This window comes from Meles meles, chromosome 11 (assembly GCF_922984935.1).
Source record: "Meles meles chromosome 11, mMelMel3.1 paternal haplotype, whole genome shotgun sequence".
In the NCBI taxonomy this organism is placed as follows: Eukaryota; Metazoa; Chordata; class Mammalia; order Carnivora; family Mustelidae; genus Meles; species Meles meles.
The window spans coordinates 30,471,563-30,492,595 of record NC_060076.1 but is presented as its reverse complement, the minus strand read 5'-3'; the positions used below and the strand labels follow the sequence as shown (position 1 = coordinate 30,492,595).

Here is a 21,033-nt window from a genome sequence, read left to right as displayed (position 1 = left end):
TCAGCATTCTTGACTCCATGTGCCCCCTGAAGGTACACTTTCTGCTTTCCCAATCTCCACCTGATTGCTCATGCAAGCCCCTGCTGCCTGACTCATCAGACCAAGATGACCTGATCTGGGGATATGTGAGTTTCATCAGATTTGATTTTTGCCAAAGGAGCATGGAGGAAGAAAATGGAGGATAGCAATGATAGAACAGAGAGCAGGGTTAGTGACAGCTGTTGGGGGATCAGGGCTGGAGTGTCAGAATCGTGATTAAAACACGCCACCTGCCAAGAGATGCAGGGTAGAAATAATTTAACTTAAGCTACCTGCATGAATTATTCTTGTTATAACAATGACAGCAATAGTAATAATTATTTTTTTGAGATGTTAGTATGCATCTGGTTCTTTTTATACGCAATCTGCTGTCTCAGCACTCCTCTAAAGAGAGGTTTCTTACTCCTATTTTCTGGATAGGGAAACTCTCATTCGGAGAGGGTAGTAACTTGCCGAGAATCACAGGACAGCTACATGGGGACTCCTGTTTCCTCCAAGCCAGCAGTATAAAGCAAAGCTCCTTACCTTTTGGCAACCACAGACAGCATAGAGGAGCCCTTTCCCTCTCCCCCTCCCAGCGGTTTATAACCTTGGACATTAAACCCGCATTCATCAGAGAAGAATGCCTTGCGTCGGCAGACCCGGGTGGCCCTGCTCTGGCTGGGCATCATTTCACGTGGACAGCAGCCTGGCCAGGCGTGGCAGAGGAGCGTGAACACATTCACCCCTGATGGGTGCCACCTGCTGCTGCTTCCGTGGCATCAGCATTTGGCCACCTCCAGGCTTGGATGCGCAACTGAAACTCTAAGTTCAGGAAAGCAAGGGCAAGGCTTCCTGGAGCTTAGAGGGACAGAAGGGCCTGAGCAACACAGACTGCCTGCAAGGTTGTTTTGTTTTGTATTTTAAGTCTCTTAACTTAGTCAATTGCTCAAAACTGAGATAGGACATGATATGTGGAAAGAGCGTGGGACTCGGGGGCTGTGAAACCCTGGCGAAGCCTCCAACCTCTCCGATCCTCATTGTTGCCATTGGTAAAATGAGCTGGTGACGTCTCCACCCAAAACTGCTTCGGAGGCAGGAATGAAATGACATCTGGTGAGGGGTGTAGCACAGAGGACATTTTTATTAAATGGCCTGATCTGAACGCGTACTTCTGGCTTAAAGGTTTCCAAGTGCAGACTCTCCTACAGGCAAAAATCAGATGTCATCCAAGAGCATTTCTGGCACTACCTCCAACAACGGCCGTGTTTATTCTCCGGTTCCCCACCCCACCCCAGATAGTTCTGATTTGAGTATGATGGGCCACGAATTCAACGTATTCATGAGCACTATGAGGTCTGAGTCCCCAGACGAACTTGTAACACGTAAGTAAATCTCCTGGATCACAGAGTTACACTCAGTAGAAGGTTAGTAATATTATAGGGGAAGAACTTTCATAAAAAAGGGCCACATCTACATGATGCAAGGAAGACCCATGATTGGGTCAATATGGCCTTTTACGATCTCTTTTCCAACCTGTGGTGCAGATGTTTCCTTACTGTCTTGCGATCTGCGGTGGGAGTCGGGATGGTGTCAGCACCCTGAAAGCAGCAGTCATTGTTTTGGTCCCAGGGATGGAGCTGGTGTTAGTTCAGCATGGTTCCCAAAGTGTGTATTGAGGTTCTCTGCTTAAGGCATTTGGTTAGCTCTGGAGGCATTTCACAGAGAGGCTACTTTTGTAGAGAATACACGACCAAGAAGGCAGGCCTGTTGTTAAGATACTTCTAAGAAGTGGGAAGAGAAAGTTGAGGTGAGAATCAAATAAAATCAAACCAAATAAGAGAATGCATATTTAAAAAAGTACCAAGTTGTGGTGGTGGTGATTTGTTACTGAGGGTTCAATGAAGGGTCCATGAAGTAACATGAAAGAAAAGTCTAGAGATTCCAGACTGCCACATGGCTAAGCCATACCACTGCCATACCATCTGATCCAGTGCGTCAGACTAGAAGACCTATGTGCAGAAGGACAGTGAGAATGTAAAACGACCTAAATTCTAGGGCTTAGAAATACCATCCCCTTGAGACTAGAAACAGCTAAAGCTTGAACGTGATAAAGAACAAGGTTTGTCTTGTCTGAGGAAACATATGGGCAGTTAGGACGCTGGAGAGATGGAGTCAGAAAGGACGGGGCTGCAGAATTTCAGGATTAGGGTGACCAGTAGTTATCTGACAGCAAAGAGTTACATTGCGGCCAGCAGTGACCACCCGCCCCCATTGTCCCATATTCCTTCCTAACGAGTTGTTTACTACCTTGTCAGTGTTCTCTCTTTGCCTTTTGCTCAATCATATCAAAGTCCAATTCTTCCCTATCTAATCAGGACTGTCGGTTACTTATGTCATTTATGACCCCCCGCATGTATTTTTTTTTTCCACTATTCCTTATCTATTTGGTGGAACTGTCTGGCCTTTAGGATGGGAAGACATTATGCACCAGTAGAAAGAGGTAGAGATAGGGAGACAGAAGATGTGGGTGGTGGTCTAGTTCTGCCCCAGGCTAGCCAGGGGACTGAAGGAAATCATGTTCTCTTGGCCTCCCATCCCTGACGTGCAAAGTGGGCCTAGGAATACCACCCCGTATAACGTTTCCATGTGGTCCCCGAGTGAGCGATAGCATCTAAGTGAGTGCTTTGAGAACGATAAAGCCCTACCTAATTATAGGATGACTAGACCGAGCTACTCCAGGGAAGCAAACGTTACCTGTGCTCCTGTGATATGTGTGTACATGTGTGTACACACACACACACACACACACACACACACAAGAGAATCAGAAAACAAGGTTCTGGGCCTAGTTCTATGCTGAACAGTGGAACATATTGCCCAAGGGAAGGCAGTACCATTTGTTGACCACTTACTCCTCCCAGGACTTTTTCTGGGCACTTCACATAGAATACATCATTTAGCTGGGTAGGCATTGCTTTGGGGGAGGAAGGAATTGATCCTGTCTCTGGCTCAAGGTCACATCATTAGTAAGTAGCCGGGAAAGGACTTAAATATCGATCCGTGATTTTAAAGGCATCTTAGGGCCTGGGACACCTCATCTATGCAGTGAAGGAGGATCCCTTCCAGCTGCAATATTCTATGGTCTTTTCCACTGAAATTGCATGTTTTTAACACACATGGTTGTCCTAAAAAGAGTAAATGATTTTAAACAATAATAAAAGAAACTTAGATTAGACCATTAAATGTTTTCTTTTGGGAAATATTGTTAAAATAGATTATTTATTGACCAGAAATCTTCAGAATACTGGGACATCTGGGTGACCCAGTTGGTTGGGCGTCTGACTCTTGATTTCAGCTCAAGTTGTGATCTCAGGGTCCTGGGATTGAGCTGGCATCAGGCATCAGGCTCTGTACTCAGCAGGGAGTATGCTTGAAGGAGTCTCTCTCCCTCTGTCCTTCCCCCAGCTTGTGCTCCTGCTCTCAATCTCTTTCTCTAAAATAAAGAAATAAAGCTTGGAGGGAGGGGGAAAGAAATCTTCAAAATACTGGTGTGTATGAAAGAACGTGGGTAGTTCTAACTCCCTGTCTCATATTCCCCTTCCCTTTGGGTTGTCCATCCCACAGGAATGAAGAGTGCCAGGCTGACCAGATCCTGGAAAGCTGGGTGAAGGGCCCAGACTCTGAGAGGCAGCCAGTCAGCCACCATCTGCAAATAGTAGGCCAGTCCATTGCTTAGTGACCACCTCAGTGCCGTCTACTCTCCCACAAAGTGAAGAACAGGATCATTCAGCCTCCCAGGTAATTAAATTACAAACCCAACCTTGTGCCTTTCTGAATATCCAGACATAAAAATTTTTTAAAGTTTTTTTTTTTAAGATTTTATTTATTTGACAGAGATCACAAGTAGGCAGAGAGGCAGGCAGAGAGAGAGAGGAAGGGAAGCAGGCTCCCCGCTGAGCGGAGAGACCTATGCTTGGCTCGATCCCAGGACCCTGAGATCATGACCTGAGCTGAAGGCAGAGGCTTTAACCCACTGAGCCACCCAGGCGCCCCAGACATAAAATTTTTTTTTTGTGGCAAGTCAATATCTTTTCATCATTAAGAATCTGGACTTTGAAGTCATATAGAACTTAAATTCTTACTCAGAGCTTCCTTGCTGTATTTTGGGTAAGTCCTCTAAGCTCTTTGAGCCTCAGTTGCTTCAGCAGCAAAAGGATAGTAAATAGTAAAATGTAACCTACAACATTGTTGGAGGATTGGCTTGAATGATGATGAACAAAAAGGGTTTTGCATAATGCCTGGTAAAAATTAATTACAGTTGCTATCATCTTCTTCATCATCATCCCCTTCTCCTACATTCTCCAAATTCCCTTTTCCCTCTCAATTACTAAAGAAGAGTCACTCTAAAACTTTTGTTCCCCCAACACCCAACCTCATCATGTCCTGTGTCCTTCATCCTGAATCCTCACACCTCACTCCCACCCTCAAAATCTTTCTTCATTTAATAAGCAGAAAAATTAAGCTGGATCCTGAGTTCATCTCAAAAGTGGCATACCCACACCCAAGAAAAGGAACACTCCCCTCACAAGAAGGTAGTGGGGATTTTTAGATGAGGAAAGATTTTTTTCACCCATTATGGTATCCAGAGTTTGAAACTATGACTTATACCTTGAAAAGGATGAAGAGAGAGGTAGAAGCAGGTCTGAGGAGATGGAAGAAAATGGCAATGTGATTTGTAGAAAGCGCAAAGAAGCATGAAGGAGGAGAGATGAATAAAGGGATCCCCATGTATTAGGGACTTAAAAGTGAAACAGGAAACCATTAAAATCCTAGAGGAGAACACAGGCAGTAATCTCTTTGATATTGGCCATAACAACTTCTTACTAGACACTTCTCCTGCGGCAAGGGAACCAAAAGCAAAAATAACTATTGGGACTTTATCAAAATAAGAAGGTTCTGCACAATGAAGGAAACAATCAATGAAATCCAAAGGCAGCCTGTGGATTGGGAGAAGATATTTGCAAATGACATTTGTGATAAAGGGCTAATATCCAAAATCTATAAAGAACTTATAAAACTCAACACCCAAAAAACCCAAAGACCCAGTTAAAAAATGGGCAGAAGACGTGAATAGACATTTTTTCAAAGAAGAGATACAGATGGCCAACAGACACATGAAAAGATGTTCAAAAGCACTCATCATCAGGGAAATACAAATCAAAATTACAATAAGATACCACCTCACACCTGTCAAAATGGCGAAAATTAACAACACAATAACAATAGGTGTTGGTGTGGGTGTGGAGAAAGGGGAACCCTCTTGCACTGTTGGTGGGAATGCAAACTGGTATAGCCACTCTGGAAAACAATACTGAGGTTCAAAAAGTTAAAAATAGAGCTACCTTATGACCCAGCAATTTCTCTACTAGGCATTTATCCAAAGGATATACAAATACAGATTCAAAGGGATACATGCACCCCAATGTTTATAGCAGCATTATCAGCAATAGCCAAATTATCGAGAGAATCCAAATGTCCATTGACTGATGAATAGATAATGAAGGTGTGGTTTATCTATATAATGGAATATTACTTGACCATAAAAATGAATGAAATCTTGCCATTTGCAGCAACCTGGATGGAGCTAGAGAGTATAATGCAAAGAGAAAGACAAATACCACATGACTTCACTCTTATGGAGAATTTGGAATTTAAGGAACAAAAAAAGCAAACATAGAAAAAAGAGAGGAAAACCAAGAAACAGACTCTCAAGTACAGAGAACGCACTCATGGTCACCAGAGGGGAGGGAGGTGGGTGAGAGGATGGGCGAAAAAGGTGACGGGGACTAAGGAGGGCACTGTTGTGATGACACCAGGTGTTGTATGGAAGTGTTGAAGCACTAAATTCTACACCCAAAAGTAATATTACCCTGTACGTTATCTAACTAGAATTTAAACAAAAACCTGAGGAAGGAAAAACAGAGCGAGCTGGCCATGCAGCCACTCTTCCAGAGTTAAAAAAGCAGGTGGAGCGGCAAGAAGGGCCACCACGCCAGGCTGGCAGGAGCCGATTTCCTCAGAACGACTGTGCCCACCATTCTGGAAACATGGTCGAGCTGCACCTCTGCAGGCCAGTCCCCTGCGGCAGAGCTGGCTCCTGGCTGTGCTGGGCCCCACTGCTCGGCCAGACAGAGGTGTAACTACGAAGTTGGAACAAGTCATCTCTGAGGCAGGGAGACCACGGAGGTCCGCATCCAATTATTGGCACCTCCACAGAGGAGGCTGTGGGCCAAAGGACCCTGCTAGGCATCTGCTGGTTCCCCTGAGGCCGGAGAGGGGAGAATTCACCCTCTTTGAACCTATTTCCTGCCCCGGGCCTGCCCTCTTCTGCCAGAGGCTCTCCTTTGGGCCATTTGTCCAGGGAAAACAAAGACCTTTGATCCTCGTGGGGCAGTGGAGGGGGGGGGGTGTAAAACCCGCCACTTTAGAAAGTGGGGAGAAAAAAGGCAATCACTTCTTATTACAACGAACTATATTCTGGAATGTCATGGTCAGGGAGCACAGTATCCTTTTGCTAGACTCTTTCCCACGTGGTGTATAGTCAAACCTGCCAATCTTTTTTCCAGTGCTCCCTCCTCTCCTCCAACCCCCAGAGACACTGTCCCTGGGATCTTTCCTGTCATGCATTCTGGATTTTCGAGGTTAGCTGCCAGTAGTGGTTCTGCAAAAGTGAAGGTCCCTTTTGGGTCTAGGAGGGTGAGAAGGCAAGATCACAAAGAGCTATGGTTAACTCACGCCTCTGCTTAGCTTTCTTTGCCCTTGTAGATCCAGATAGAATTGGTTCAAACCTCTGTTCTACAAACTCCAGAAAGCCCAGTGCCTTCCCCCAGCTTGAGGTAGATTCTGGGGGTTAAGGTCACTTTGGCTCAGAGCTTCTCATTTCACTGAATCAGTCAAGCACACCGGTCATGCCCCAAGCAAGGATACCAGTCCTGTCCCTACCATGGTGACCCAGAAGGTAACTTGACTCCATCATTAGATTTCCATAAAAAAGCAAAAACAAACAAGTGAACAACAACAACAAAAAAAGCCTTTTCATAGTGTTAGATTAAGTGAGTCATATTAAAACCCTAAGAACGGGGCACCTGGGTGGCTCAGTGGGTTAAAGCCTCTGCCTTCAGCTCAGGTCATGATCCCAGGGTCCTGGGATCAAGCCCCACATCGGGCTCTCTGCTCCGCGGGAAGCCTGCTTTCTCCTCTCTCTCTGCCTGCTTGTGATCTCTGTCTGTCAAATAAATAAATAAAATCTTTAAAAAGAAAAAAGAACCTTCATCCTTGGTTTTTAAAAAAAATAAATAAATAAAATAAAACCCTAAGAACTTATTTGAATAACACCAAGTGGTTAGAAGCATTCCTTTGAGGAGAGCTGAGGAAAGACTTATCATTAAAAGGCAGAAACTGAGAAAAGAAATTACTGATTAGCTACAGCTTAAAACCTAGTTGGCTCTTAGGGGTTGGCTGTCCTTAGGTTTCCATTTTGTAATCTTGAGGCATTTACTGGCTTAGATTTTGGCTTGCTTAGGTAGGCTCTTTGGCATTAGCGACACCTTTGTCTAACGACCTCCTTGTGTAATTGATTTAACCATAGACATAGCTAATGGTTTGTGGAGAGGAAGGGTAATTACATGATTGAACAGTAGTCATCCCTGTTCCTAAAAGTCCTTTGAAACAGCCTCCCTCACCCAGGCGGGGTGTTCCAGTCACTCTTAGAGGCTCTACTTCTCTCCTCTGCCATGTTCCCTGTTCATTTCTTCCCTCTCAGTTTGTCCTTAGAAGTCTGAATTGTTTGTACTCAACCAGTAGGCTGAGGCATTACCCCACCACACGCCTCCAGACCTTTGTATCTCCAAACAAATCAATGTTCTGGGCAGAAAGAGCCCTGTGCTCTGCTCTGATAGGCCACTCAGAAACCCAGAAGCTTCTCCAACCTGCTCCACCTTCCTTCAGGGGTATTTGGTATTACATCACAATTTTGGTTTCTCTTGTAAGCATATTCCAAGGTTGTGTGGCGAGGGCCGCGAGAGAGGCAAGCCCCCCTGTGAGTTCAAAGGAGGATCATCTCTTTCTCTGAGATAGTCAGGGAAGAACCCAAACGCAGACCCACTGACCAGAAGCGAGAGGCTTGAGGTTTTCCCACTCCGAGGTAGAACTTCAGGTACCCGTTTTGGGTGGAGATGGGTGCCAGGCTTGGAGGAGGAACCATCCTCCTGTGGTCCTGTTTTCCCCTTGCCCTACTGCTCTGAATGTGGGAGTGGAACAGAACCAGAAAACACCAGAGAAGAAGAACAAAGGACAAGTATTCCTTTGTACCCAGATGAGGTAATTTCACTTTCTTGAGCTAGACATGACAAGGACAGTCTGTGACTCTGTTAGCTAATCATGGCCTGGAAGAAAGGCAAGGGAAGATCTGCACAATTCGGAACTTTAAGTTATTTGTTCTTAGATGTTTACCTCCTTTAAAGGCGGTCTTCAAAGTCAAGCCCACAACTGGTGTGACATATTTACACAATTGCTTATAAAGCCAGCAACAGGGCTGTTTTCATTAGGTATGTATCAATGAGGTTTTTTATCTTGGCCAAAGAGGGCATCTAGTCAATTAACATACAGACTCTAAGTTTTGGGCATTTAACTTTAGCCAGGACCAACACCCAAAGACAGGAAGATCTAAGCTTCAATTTCAAGAAAGGACTCAAATTTGGTTTTGACATTATCACCAAATAAGTTATACACAAAATTATTGTTAGATGTGTATATTCAAAGCATTAACATGTTAAATGTATGCACCCAAAATAACTCTGGTTTTGCCATTTCTACATTTTTAACATATTTACTGGAAGCTGAAAATTAGGGGAGTAGCTTAGATCTCCTGTGGCCTCTGAAAGGCCCTGTCCCATGCCTCTTGATTATGTAGAAAGAGAGAGATCTTTGTTCTACAGCAAAGGACTGTAAACCTGGGCTTAAGTCCCTTAATTATTGGGAAGATCGCCTGAAAGAAACATCAGGAGAGGATCTCTGGACGAATGAATATGCAGTCGGTCCAGTCTGTCAGAGGTACAGAGAATCGACACGTTGCCTACCCAGATCCACACCTTTCCTCCCGGAACTGTTTCCAGTGAATAACACTGATGTGCTTTTGGTATGTTATGCTCTGGCTTACCTGCGGGCCCAAACCAAAAACTGGTCTGTGCTACTCACGCTCAGGACATTGTCCAATAATCCCCTCACAGAGCGTGCTCAGTATGAAGTACACAGACAAAAATTCTTGCCTGGACTGAGAATTATGAAGAGGTGTGTCATTCCCAGACAGTCGGTTTTTAATTGTATCTTCTAATGTCATGAAACCACTTAGTTGACCACATTTCCATTTCTCATTGTCTGCTAGTTCATCCAGGGACATATTTTTGATCTACTCATATCAAGTGTTGAACCATTGTGGTTAGTTAGTTCATTGTTATCAGTTTGGCTAGTTCTGTTTAGGTTTATCTTTGGGTTTTTGTTTTTGGTGTTTTAGTGTACGTTCAGTTTTGTGTGTGTGTGTGTGTGTGTTCTTACATTTTATTTATTAATCCAGATGTTTTTTATTTTTATGAATAGTTTGAAACAGGAATTTAAATGTATTTTTCCCAAATAGTAAAGTGTGTGAGGCATGCGTATTCTTTTTTTTTTTAAATAAGATTTTATTTATTTATTTGTCAGAGAGAGTACACAAGCAGGAGGAGCCATAGGCGGAGGGAGAAACAGGCTCCCCACTGACAGAGAGCCCTACCCAGGACCCTGGGATCATGACCTGAACCAAACGCAGACATATAACCAATTGAGCCACCCAGGTGTCCCAGCCATGCTTGTCCTTAATGTTCTTCATGCATGTTCTTAAGTTCAAATAACAGACTCAACTTGTCTTAGCTTGGGCTGCTATACCCAAACACCATAGACCAAACATTTATATTCTCACAGTTCTGGAGGCTGGGAAGTCCAAGATCAAGGTGCTCGCAGATCCAGGGTGTGATGAGGACATGTCTCCTGGTTTGCAGATGCCTGTCTTCTCATTTTATCCTCACAGGGCCAGGCAGAGAGAAAGGAAGCAAGCTCTCCCCTGTCTCTTCTTGTAAGGGCACTAATCTCATCTGTGAAGGCTCCACCTTCCCAAAGGCCCCACCCTCTAATACCATTACATCAGGGGTTAGGAATATGAATTTTGTGAGGACACATTCAGTCCATTACTAGCTTAAGCAGAGAGGGATTTGTTAAAGGATGTTTGGTAACCCACAGACCTCTGTGAGAGCCGGAGAAATAGGATTGTAGGCTATAATACACAGCCAAGAACAAGACAGGCATGGTCAGCACATTGGACCATACCACAGGATGGTTCTAACAAAAAGAACTTTTTAAAAAATGGACTCAGGGGGACATCTACAACTCTAACAAGACTGCCCCAAAACACTCTTGACATCATATGTCGCAGAAGAATAGCCTTCCTGAATATGCCCCCTCATGTGACTCTTCTCCACGTCAGGTGTCATGGGGGCAGACCTAAGTCACAGACCTGATTTACGGATTCTCCTGGGAAAGCAGGACTTGTTTACAAAGTGAGAAAGGTCGGGGGGTGTTCAAAAGATATTGGACCGCCATGATGAAGTGTTCTGTTACCATAGTCTCAACACTATTTCTAAAACAATTCAGTGTTCTTCTGAGATACCGTCCGTAATATACTTGATTATTACATATATGTAGGGGCACCTGGGTGGCTCAGTGGGTTAAGTGTCTGCCTTCAGCTCAGGTCATGATCCCAAGGGTCTAGGATAGAGCCCGGCATCAAGCCCCGAGTTGGACTCCCTGCTCAGCAGAGAGTCTGCTTCTCCCTTTTTCTGTCCTTCTGCCTCTCCTCCTGCTCATGCTCACTCCCTCTCTCTCAAATAAATAATAAAATCTTTTGAAAAATAATACATACATGTATATGCATGTATAGCACACACATGCATATTATGCTTTCTGTTTTTCTATGAATGCATTTTACTTTTTCCTTGTAGTACTCAATTCCGTTTTAATTACTTTAACTTTACAATACATGTAAATATCTAGATGACCTCCCCAACAATCTTCTTCAAAGATTTTTTGGCTCCTCTTATCTTTTAATCTTCCAAGTGAACTTTAGAAGAGTTTTGTGAAATTTTCAATTTGACATTCTGATTGAAATCATAGGAAATAATTGATGTGTTGTTAGAACTTAGCACCAAATAAGATAAAAATGGCACCCCATTTACATCTTCATTTTTGTAATTCACTAAATGATCATAGTTCTTGTGATAATCGGCTGTATGCATTTCTTGTGAAGTTTATGCTAGGAACTTTTTTTGTTGTTGCTGTGTTAAATGAGATATTTTTCCTTTATATTTTTAACTTATTATTGCTATTAGAAAATCTATTTCTTTCATTATATAAAAGCTCTTCAGTAACTTACCTTCTTTTTGACATTCATAACCAGTTCTGTTTTTCACTGACGCCCTTCCATCTTGAATACCCTACTCTAAGAGAAATGATCTCTTGTGCGATTAATAAAGTATTGCCATAGTCCTTTTCAATAGCCTCTAACCCATTGGTTAGCACTTACAAAGGCTAAAATTTTGTGATAATAGTGAACTTCTTTATTTCTAAATTATTTTTCATGGCAATCTACTAGGCTTCTCTTCTTAAGCGTGATATTGCTTTTAAGTTTGAGGTATTTGTTTTTAGAAAATTGTCTATCTTCATTCATATAACAAGAAGGAACACTGAAGCACTAGTTCTGGCTGCGGCGAGGCAGCAGCGCGGGGCTCCTGCAGGAGGAGCTGGCGGGGCCGGGCGGCGGGTGCGCGGTCGGCATGCAGGGACCTGTGGCACCCAGAGAGGGTCGAGGTGGGGGTGTCCGTCCCGGCAGGTCGTGCGCTTGCTGGGGAGGGGGTGCTGTCGCCGTGGTAGGCGGAGTCGGGGGCGCGCAGCGGCGGGGAAAGGGAAGCGAATGGGACAGCCCGGGCCTTCTGCACAGAGCGCGCTGCCCCTCTGCGCGTCCCCGATGCCTGCGCACAGCAGGCCGGACGACCTGCAGGGGGCGCACGAGGAGGCAGAGCCTGCGGAGTTGGACGCCAGGGGCGGCGAGAGCCAACGCTTGCTGGGGCAGCAGTAAGCGGAGCCACCCCACGACTCCGCCTAGGAATGAAGCCCGTATGACCGTCTAGGAGCCGGCAGTATTTACCTGAGCGAATCTCGACATCCCTGCGAGAGGAGAGGAAGAGCAACCACATGAACCGTGCGCCGACCAGAGGGTGTAAATGTTGATGAAGATCCAGATACGCATCATTCTGACTTCCAAAATAAATTGAACATGTGCTTCAAGAATAAAGGAGAAAAGACGTATTCCACCCCCAAAACGGCAACAACGGAGGGTGAAACAAAAATGGAAGAAGAGATAGTGCAAAATAAGACAGTAGAAATAAATTTTAAAAATCTCAATTAGATTGGGCGCCTGGGTGGCTCAGTGGGTTAAAGCCTTTGCCTTCAGCTCAGGTCATGACCCCAGGTTCCCGGGATGGAGCCCCACATGGAGCCCCACATCGAGCCCCGCATCGGGCTCTTTGCTCAGTAGGGAGCCTGCTTTCCTCTCTCTCCCTCTCCCTCTGCCTACTCGTGATCTCTCTCTCTCTGTCAAATAAATAAATAAAATCTTTAAAAATAAAAAAAACCCTCAATTATGATAAATATGAATAGATTAAGGTCACCAGTTAATATATTTCCTCTGCTGAATTTTTAAGAAATATTTTTATTTATTTATTTGACAGAGAGAGAGAGAGAGCAGAAACACAAGCAGGGGGAGTGGGAGAGGGAAAAGCGGACTTCCCACTGAGCACGGAGCCTGATGCTAGGCTTGATCCCAGGACGGTGGGATCAGGACCTGAGCTGAAGGCAGACTGAAGGCTTAACGACTGAGCCACCCAGGCGCCCCAGGATTTTTTTTTTTTTTTTAACCAGTATATGCTATTTATAAGTGACACAGTAGAAATGTAGATTCAGAAAATTTAAAATAAAAGACTTTTTTTGTTCTAAATGCTTATATCACAATAACAAAGAGACTAAAAGTTGGAAGCTACTTAAGTTGGAAGAAAAAATAAACCCAAAGAAAAGATAAGAGTGGAAACAAATGAAACAAAATAGAGGTAAGATTCTTTTAAAAGTGAATGAATGACACACCCTTTGCCAAGAGTGTTTGTCTTTTTTTCCTTTATCGATATTAAGAATAAAGGAAAGGGCATTTAACAGGCAAGAAGGATCTCAAAATATTTGTTAGCAGGGTGCATGGGTGGCTCAGTGGGTTAAGCCTCAGCCAGATATCCTACCATTTCCTCATTTCCTCATTTGAATATTTTGGCATCTCATAGACACCATTTAATTTGACTCATGTACTTTTTCTTCACGTCTGATCCGTGTCTATAGTAGCACTTCCTGAAGGTTCTTATGAAAATGAGTTATTGTTTATAAAATAGAATCTATCTTTTTAAAAAAATGACTTCAGGGGCGCCTGGGTGGCTCAGTGTTTTAAGCCTCTGCCTTCGGCTCAGGTCATGATCTCAGGATCCTGGGATCGAGCCCCGCATCGGGCTCTCGGCTCAGTGAGGAGCTTGTTTCTCCCTCTCTCTCTGCCTGCCTCTCTGACTACTTGTGACCTCTCTCTCTCTGTCAAATAAATAAATAAAATATTTAAAAATAAATAAATAAATAAATGACTTCAAAATATATTTCCAGATTACATAACCGAGAAAGTACGTTTGGTTAACCCCCCGTAGGCTATGTGTAACTATACACACTTCACTCTGCTCTTTGTTCATCACCATTTTGAGGTTCCACCACCTCAAACTTAAAGGTCCCCAAAGTGAACTCACATCCCTTCCACTATCAGTCACAGACACAAGAACCGCTAGCATCTAATTTAACCTTTAATGTGAACCAAGCATGTTACATACATATTTCAATTAATAGGTGTTGTCCTCATCCTCACCATTTTCTAGGTAAGGAAGTAGAGAACTTATGTAATTTGCCCAAGGTCATACTGAGTTAAGACATGACCCCAGGAGATTCGACTCCCAAGCCTTGGTGCTTAACCACTTCTCTCTATCCAAGCTTTCTGTGATGGCAAGGTAATTCCTAAAACAATGGCTGGTGGAATGATTGGCAAAAGAAACGTTTTTCTTTACATCTCACAGCAAATCAATGTCTATGATAAATCCAGAACTTTTGTATCCTCTCAGATCACTCAGTCCCTATGATTCCTGCCTTTGCCAACAAACACCCTGAAAATGAGTGTGTTCAGCCAGATAGATTCTGCTTAGAGAAGCTGTGGTCTTTTAACCCCTAGTTACCTCTTGTGGTTTGCAGACTGGCTGCTGGGACATCCACCTTGGAGTACCCCTAGCTTCCTGCCTCCTGCATGCTCATCCTTGGGCTACAGAGAAAAGGCCATAGGGGAACTGCCTGACTCTGGGACCTTCAACTACTCACTTCACCAGTGTGAATGCCAGTCTTCTCATTTAGTAAAGGCAAGCACAGATATATGCCCCCAACAGAACTGTAAGAATTAAATGAAATATGGCCTACGCAAGGGCCATAAGAATGCTAATATGTGACGGAGAAGAACAGAAGAGAAAGTAGGAAAAAGAACTGAACATTACAAGATAAGAATGCGGTCAAACAGTTTTTGTTTCTCAGAGATGCTTTCATTCCTCTGACGGGTACATCGCTGAGGGCTGCCTGTGTTCCAGGCACTGTTACAAATGATGGAGAAGACTTCCCTCAGGGGCTGAAGGGGAAGAGAAACTTGACCTCTCCCCTGGTAGGGTCTCCTCAGCTGGGCCTGAATCAACATAAAACAGGTTAACAGGAGAAAAGCAAACAGATTTTCACATATATGTGGGAGGGCCCACAGGAAAATGAAGACCCAGGGAAGCAGTTAGAGCCGAACGTCTATATTCTAAATTGGGCAAAAGTAGTAAATTGGGGAAACATGAAAAGACAAAGCTTTGGGACAGTCAATGGTGGAGACGTGACTGAGATGGAAGGGTTAGTTTAACAAGGTTGGTTTGTACAGATTTCTCTCAGCATGGTCTCCCACCTCTGGTGATAAGAACTTTTCTGCCCTTCTGTTATAGGGGAAGCATCTTTCACACAGGACTTTCATCTTCCACTTTCAGGAATAAAAAGGAAGGTCAGAGTGTCCTTTTTGCCTCTGCTGTCCTTTAGGTGGCAAAACAATCTTGATGTCAAAGTGACATTTTTAGAGATGACATATTCTGGTTTCCTTCAGGGATCACACCTGCAAGGGAGAGATGGGCTGTAACAGATAATGCCACGTGATAAGTACTGTAAGAGAGGTACGCTCAGAGCAGTGAGGGAGTCTCCCATGCCTTTTCTGGAAAAGGGAAGTAAAATCCCAGGTAAGCGTATGGGGAGCACCAAATGGGGAATGCCGGCTTGCACTCTGTCCTCTAGAGGGAGCTCATGCTCTTTCTCTGAGATCTGAGACGCCGCCTTAGATCAGGGAATCACTTCACTAGAGCTGGGTTAAGATAAATGCTGGGAAGCCTCTTGGTCTTTTTAGATATTCCCTATTGAATTGATTCCCACCTTGCTCCTCTTCACAGCTGGTACCATAGGGGGTGGCTGAGTCCTCCTCCCACTCGAAAACTTTGCTTCCTTCAATTGGAAGACAAAGCCAGAACCAGAGTGAAGTCTCCCCAGGCAAGAGGATGACTCATCTGGGCACAAGTCCTATTTCCTCGCCCAACCTAAGAAGATAGATGACATCAAGATTTGGGGATGATTTTCCCATAATAGTCGCTTGTGCACAGACTCTAAGGGGGTGGCCTTTGCCAAGGTATTGAAAGTAGGGGTCAAGAAAGTGTTCAGAAATTTGGGACCCAGACATACTTATCACTCACCACAACTAACAGATAAATTTAGGTATTTCCATTTTATTTTTTATTCATGTTTTCTTTGTCATTTCATGACTACATGATTTGCTGAGTCGAGGTTCTCTTGAGAATTTGGCAAAAACGCAATTCAGAAATTTTCTAGAATTTATTTATTGCAACAACTATATTTCATAGGAAGATATATCTCTAATTCCTCAGTTGATTCCCTTCTTTTCATCATGTATATTTTTATAATCTATCAATGTTTCTATTTGCATACTCTTACATAAGGAAGCCTAAAATAGTCTCTGATTGTCTCATATGGAAAGTTAAGATAAAGTCTCTCAGTTTGTATGATATCCAAAAGAAGATAGATATGGGCAATTTTTTTCACTTAATTTTGTTTATTTTATGTATACCACTTGATAAGTCAGAAATAAATATACACGCAGGAAACCAATGGTTTCTGGTATATACCAGACACAGCTATCACCTCCAAAAGTTTCCTCCCACCCTCTGTAATTATTATAACTTTTAGTATGTGATAACATTTAACAGAAGATCTTAGCAAAGTTTTAACCAAAGATTTAACGTAAGATCCTATCAAGTTTTAAAGTGTACAATTGCTATAGGCTTACTGTTAGCTGAAATTTACCACTTGATTAATACTTTTCAGTTTCCCTCTCCCCCAGCCCCCAGATGCTAGAAGCCACCATTCTACTCTCTGTTCAACGAGTTTGACTATTTTAGATTCCTCATATAAATGGTATGTTGCGTTTGTCTGTGTTTAGCTTATTTTACACTCTCTCAGTTCATCCATGTCATCAAAATTGGCAAGACTTCCTTTTTTTAAGGCTGACTAATAGTACAACGTATGTGTACAACACACTTTCTGTATCCATTCATCTGTTGATGGACATTTAGATTGCTTCCGTGTCTTGGCTACTGTAAATAATGCTGCAATGGCTACAGGAGTGCAGAGCATTTCTTTTAGATTCTGATCTCAATCCTTTGGATATATACCCAGAAATGAAATTGCTGCCTCATATGGTGGTTCTATTTTTAATTTTCTGAGGAACTTCTGTACTGTTTTCCATAGTGGCTGCACCAATTTACATTTCCACCAACTGTGCACGAGGGTTCCCTTTTCTCTGCATCCTTGCAACATTTGTGATCTCTTGTCTTTTTGATAATAGCTATTTAATAGGTGTGAGGTGATATCTTATTGTGGTTTTGATTTGCATTTCCATGATGATTTGTGATCCGACTTGCATAAGTGCAACCAATTTTTAAAAAATTGGTTAAATCACATTTTTAAAAAATCACATTTTTAAACCACATTTAAAAAAAAATAAGATGGGTTCTGGATATAACCCTAATATTGGGGCTTCTACAGATTCTGAAAAAAAAAAAAAAAAAGAAGAAACTTAAGCTAAAGATGAAGCTTGGGGATTTAGTGTGCTGGTTCTTCTTTGAGAGACTGTGCCTGAGACTAGCTTCAGTGCTGAGACCACACCTTGAGCTCATAAAGGAGGGCCCTACACATCCCTTCTGACAACCTTGGGACAATTTATTACAAAGACTTTCTAATATTTTTGAAGTTGGAGGGAATCTTATAAGAAGTGTACTTTTATTGCTTTTGCTTTCTTTCCCCCTAAAAAACTGTTAAACGTTCCAGATACCGCATGTCTTTTATAATTGAGGGCTTCTTCAAATCAAAGGGACAGTACATGGAATTCATTTATAGAACTTTAGATTCATAAAATGTTATAACTAGTGGCATTAAAGATCAGATGGTCCAGCAAATTTTAAAGGATTTTTCCATTGTTTCTTAAATCTGGGCTTTTTTGATGTAAGTCTTTAGAGAAGCTCTACAGAAACCAACAGAACAAAGCACAGTGAGCTGGGGCACCTAGGTGGTTCAGTGGGTTAAGCCTCTGCCTTCGGCTCGGGTCATGATCTCAGCGTCCTGGGATTGAGCCCCACATTGGGCTCTGCTCAGCAGGGAGCCTGCTTCGCCCTCTCTGCCTGTCTCTCTGCCTACTTGTGATCTCTGTCAAATAAATAAATAAAAATTCTTAAAACAAAAACAAAAACACAGTGAGCTGATAGATAACCCAGCACATTCACCCTCCTCTCTGCTGACCTACACTCCTAAAAAGAGCTGATCAAGAGCACTTTGAAATGTAATGCAAAGATGCAAGCCAGCTTTTATCTCTTTGGCACAAAAACCACTACGTGAGTCTTTTCAAAATAACAATTTTACGGAGATAGAATTGACATAATAAACTGCACATTTGTAAAGTGTAACATCTGATGTTTTGGTACATATACACCCATGAGACCATCGCTGCAGTCAAGATACTGAATTTACGCATCACCCCTAACAGTTTCTTCATGTACCTTTATAAACCCTTCCTCCCTACCTCACCCCGCCTCATCTTCAAGCAACACTGATTTGCTTCCTGTCCCTGTGGGGTTGGTTTTTATCTTCTAGAGTTTTACAGAAATGACATCATCCAACACATGCTTCTGTTCGTGTGTTTGCTCCGGCTTCTTTCACTCAGCGTCATTATTTTGAGATTCACCCATATTCAAGCCTTTCACTGCCGACTAGCATTCCATTAGATGGATGTCCCTCTGGTTTGTCCACTTGCTGCTGATGGACATTTGAGTGGTTTTCAGGTTTTAACTATTATAAATAAAGCTCTATAAATATCCATGGGCAAGTCTTCATGGAGACATGTATTTTCACTGTTCTTGGGATAAATTCCTAGGAGTGGGATGGCTGGAGCTGATCAAATAGGAGGTGTGTGTCAAACTTTTCAAGAAACGAGCCGCCTGTTTTTCAAAGTGGCTGTACCACTTTATGTTCCCGCCAGCTGTGTGTGAGAGTCTGGCTGTTCCACATCCTCCCCAACACTTGGTATGGTCACTTAAAAATAATTTTTTAGCCACTTTAGTGCATGTGTAGGGGTATGGCATTGTGGTTTTAATTCGCATTTGCCTAATGACTAATCTCGCTGAGCGTCCTTTCACGCGTTTGTTTGCCATTTCTGGGTGGAGTGTCTGTACATTCTTGTCTTTCACCTGCTTCAGTTTTTTTTTTTTCTCCTGTAAAGTTTCTGCAGTCATGAGAATGCTTTGAGGCATTTTGCTCTCTATTTTTCTATTCTAAAATTTTATTGACAGGACTATTAGATAAGCCACACAATCAGATGGAAACCGAGTTAGATCGATGTTAACTAACAGCTACCAAAATAGGTTGGTGCTTACGGCACAGACAAAGACCCTTCACACTTATTCAGGCTGGCAGAAGCGAAGGTGAATGGGGGAAATAATGGCATATAATTGGGAGAGGGTGGGAAAGGTTGAGAGAAAGAAGCCAGGCAGGGAAGTACTAACTCTGCCCTGTCCAGAGTCTTTCCTGTCACATTGCCTCTGTAATGGCCAAACTTTCACAGTCTTTTTTCCCCTAAATTACTTTTTTCCCTAAATTACTTTTTTTTTATTATGATGATGGGAGAACTTTTTGTTATTTTCGTGGGAAACATGTTAAGGAGCTGGAGGCCTTAGCTCAGCTGCAGAATCTAGCTGCAGGCTGTTCATGTGGTAAGGCTCTTGAGAACTTTCATGGTGAGCCGCTTGATCGGAAATCCACGTACAGGCAAAAGAAGGTGTATCCATGGGACGCCTGGGTGGCTCAGTCATTAAGTGTCTGCCTTCAGCTCAGGTCAAGATGGATCAAGTCCCTCATCAGGCTCCTTGCTCAGCGGGGAGCCTGCTTCTCCCTCTGCCTGCTGCTCCCCATGCTTGTGCTCTCTCTCTCTGGAAAATAAATTTAAAGATATGTTAAAAAAAAAAAAAGGAAAGTGTATCCATAGACCAGTGTTAATGTATAGTAAGTTTTGGTTTTGGTTTTGGCTTTTAAAGGACTTGACAAAAATGCCGTAATAAGCCTGTACTTTGCATTTGTCTCTCTAGAGTGAGGACATTAGTCTAGACTGGAGTTCTGGAGACAGTCTCTCATGAGGGGAATGGATGTAATCCCCTAAAGGGTTTGGGCAAAGGGGAAAGTGAAGATGGCCTTCAAAAGAGTAAAGAGCTAAGCACGGAAGAGGGGGAGAGGAGATGGAGTATCTCCAGCCAGTTCTCCTCTCTTTTCCTCATTGGCCTGTAGGGGAGGGGGCATTTCTGTTGCTCCCACACCTTCTGTCCACTCTTCTTACCAGCCACTTCCAGAGGGAAAAGGAATTGCTCATGCACTCAAAGTCCAGGTCATTACCAAGCCCCGTCCTACTAGGGAGTAGAGTGTCCGACCTGATATATTCCCTCTTTTGCAAACAGTCTCCTTACTGCAGTGCACTGGGTCAGGTGCTGGCCATTCACCCTTCTACCTAAGTGCTTTGGCATCAGTGGCATCTAGTCTGTTCCTGACCTTTCCATCCCTCTTGAGTGATAGAAGGGATGTAGGCCATCCTCAGATTCCAGGCCTAAACAGCATTATCTAATTTGGCTTAACCAAGATGTCTGCCCTGGCAGATAATTGGGTGCTCACTCATCAGTTAATAAAAAGGTATTTCATTCTCCATCTGGTTATTGTTCCCACGTACACATTCCTTTATTAGGAATCCCTGACGTTGTCTGAGTGCTAGGATTTCAGCCACTAAACTGAAATGCTCACACTCCCATAGTTAGTCCAAAAAAGGTCTCAGTCCAAAGGGAGCCCCCAAGAAGAGGCAAAAATGGTGTCTAGGGTAGAAGGCCTGCAACTAGGGTCAAAGTGCCAGAGGTTCGGAAGGTAAATGGAAAGCTGTTAGAGGCCCCCTTGGAGCTTCTTCTCTGGGTAGAGAGGAAACCATCATTCACTGACCCCCCTGCTCTTCCATCCCTCCACCCATCTGCTCATTAACACGCTTCAGAGTTCCAGGTACTGGGCTGTGACTTATGATACAGCAGTGAACACGCCAGACACTGTTGAGGGATTAGAAACAAAAGGGTGTATGTCTATGTGTCA

At 43.3% G+C, this 21,033-nt stretch overlaps 1 long non-coding RNA gene across 1 annotated transcript; it reads left to right on the top strand.

The window, feature by feature from the left end:
- Positions 1-410: 410 nt before the first annotated feature.
- Positions 411-17,131, top strand: LOC123952738. Its single transcript, XR_006820703.1, has 4 exons — positions 411-1,403; positions 3,646-3,819; positions 15,410-15,539; positions 16,709-17,131. It is a non-coding gene; the product is annotated as an uncharacterized LOC123952738 (long non-coding RNA).
- The last annotated feature ends 3,902 nt before the right edge of the window (positions 17,132-21,033 follow it).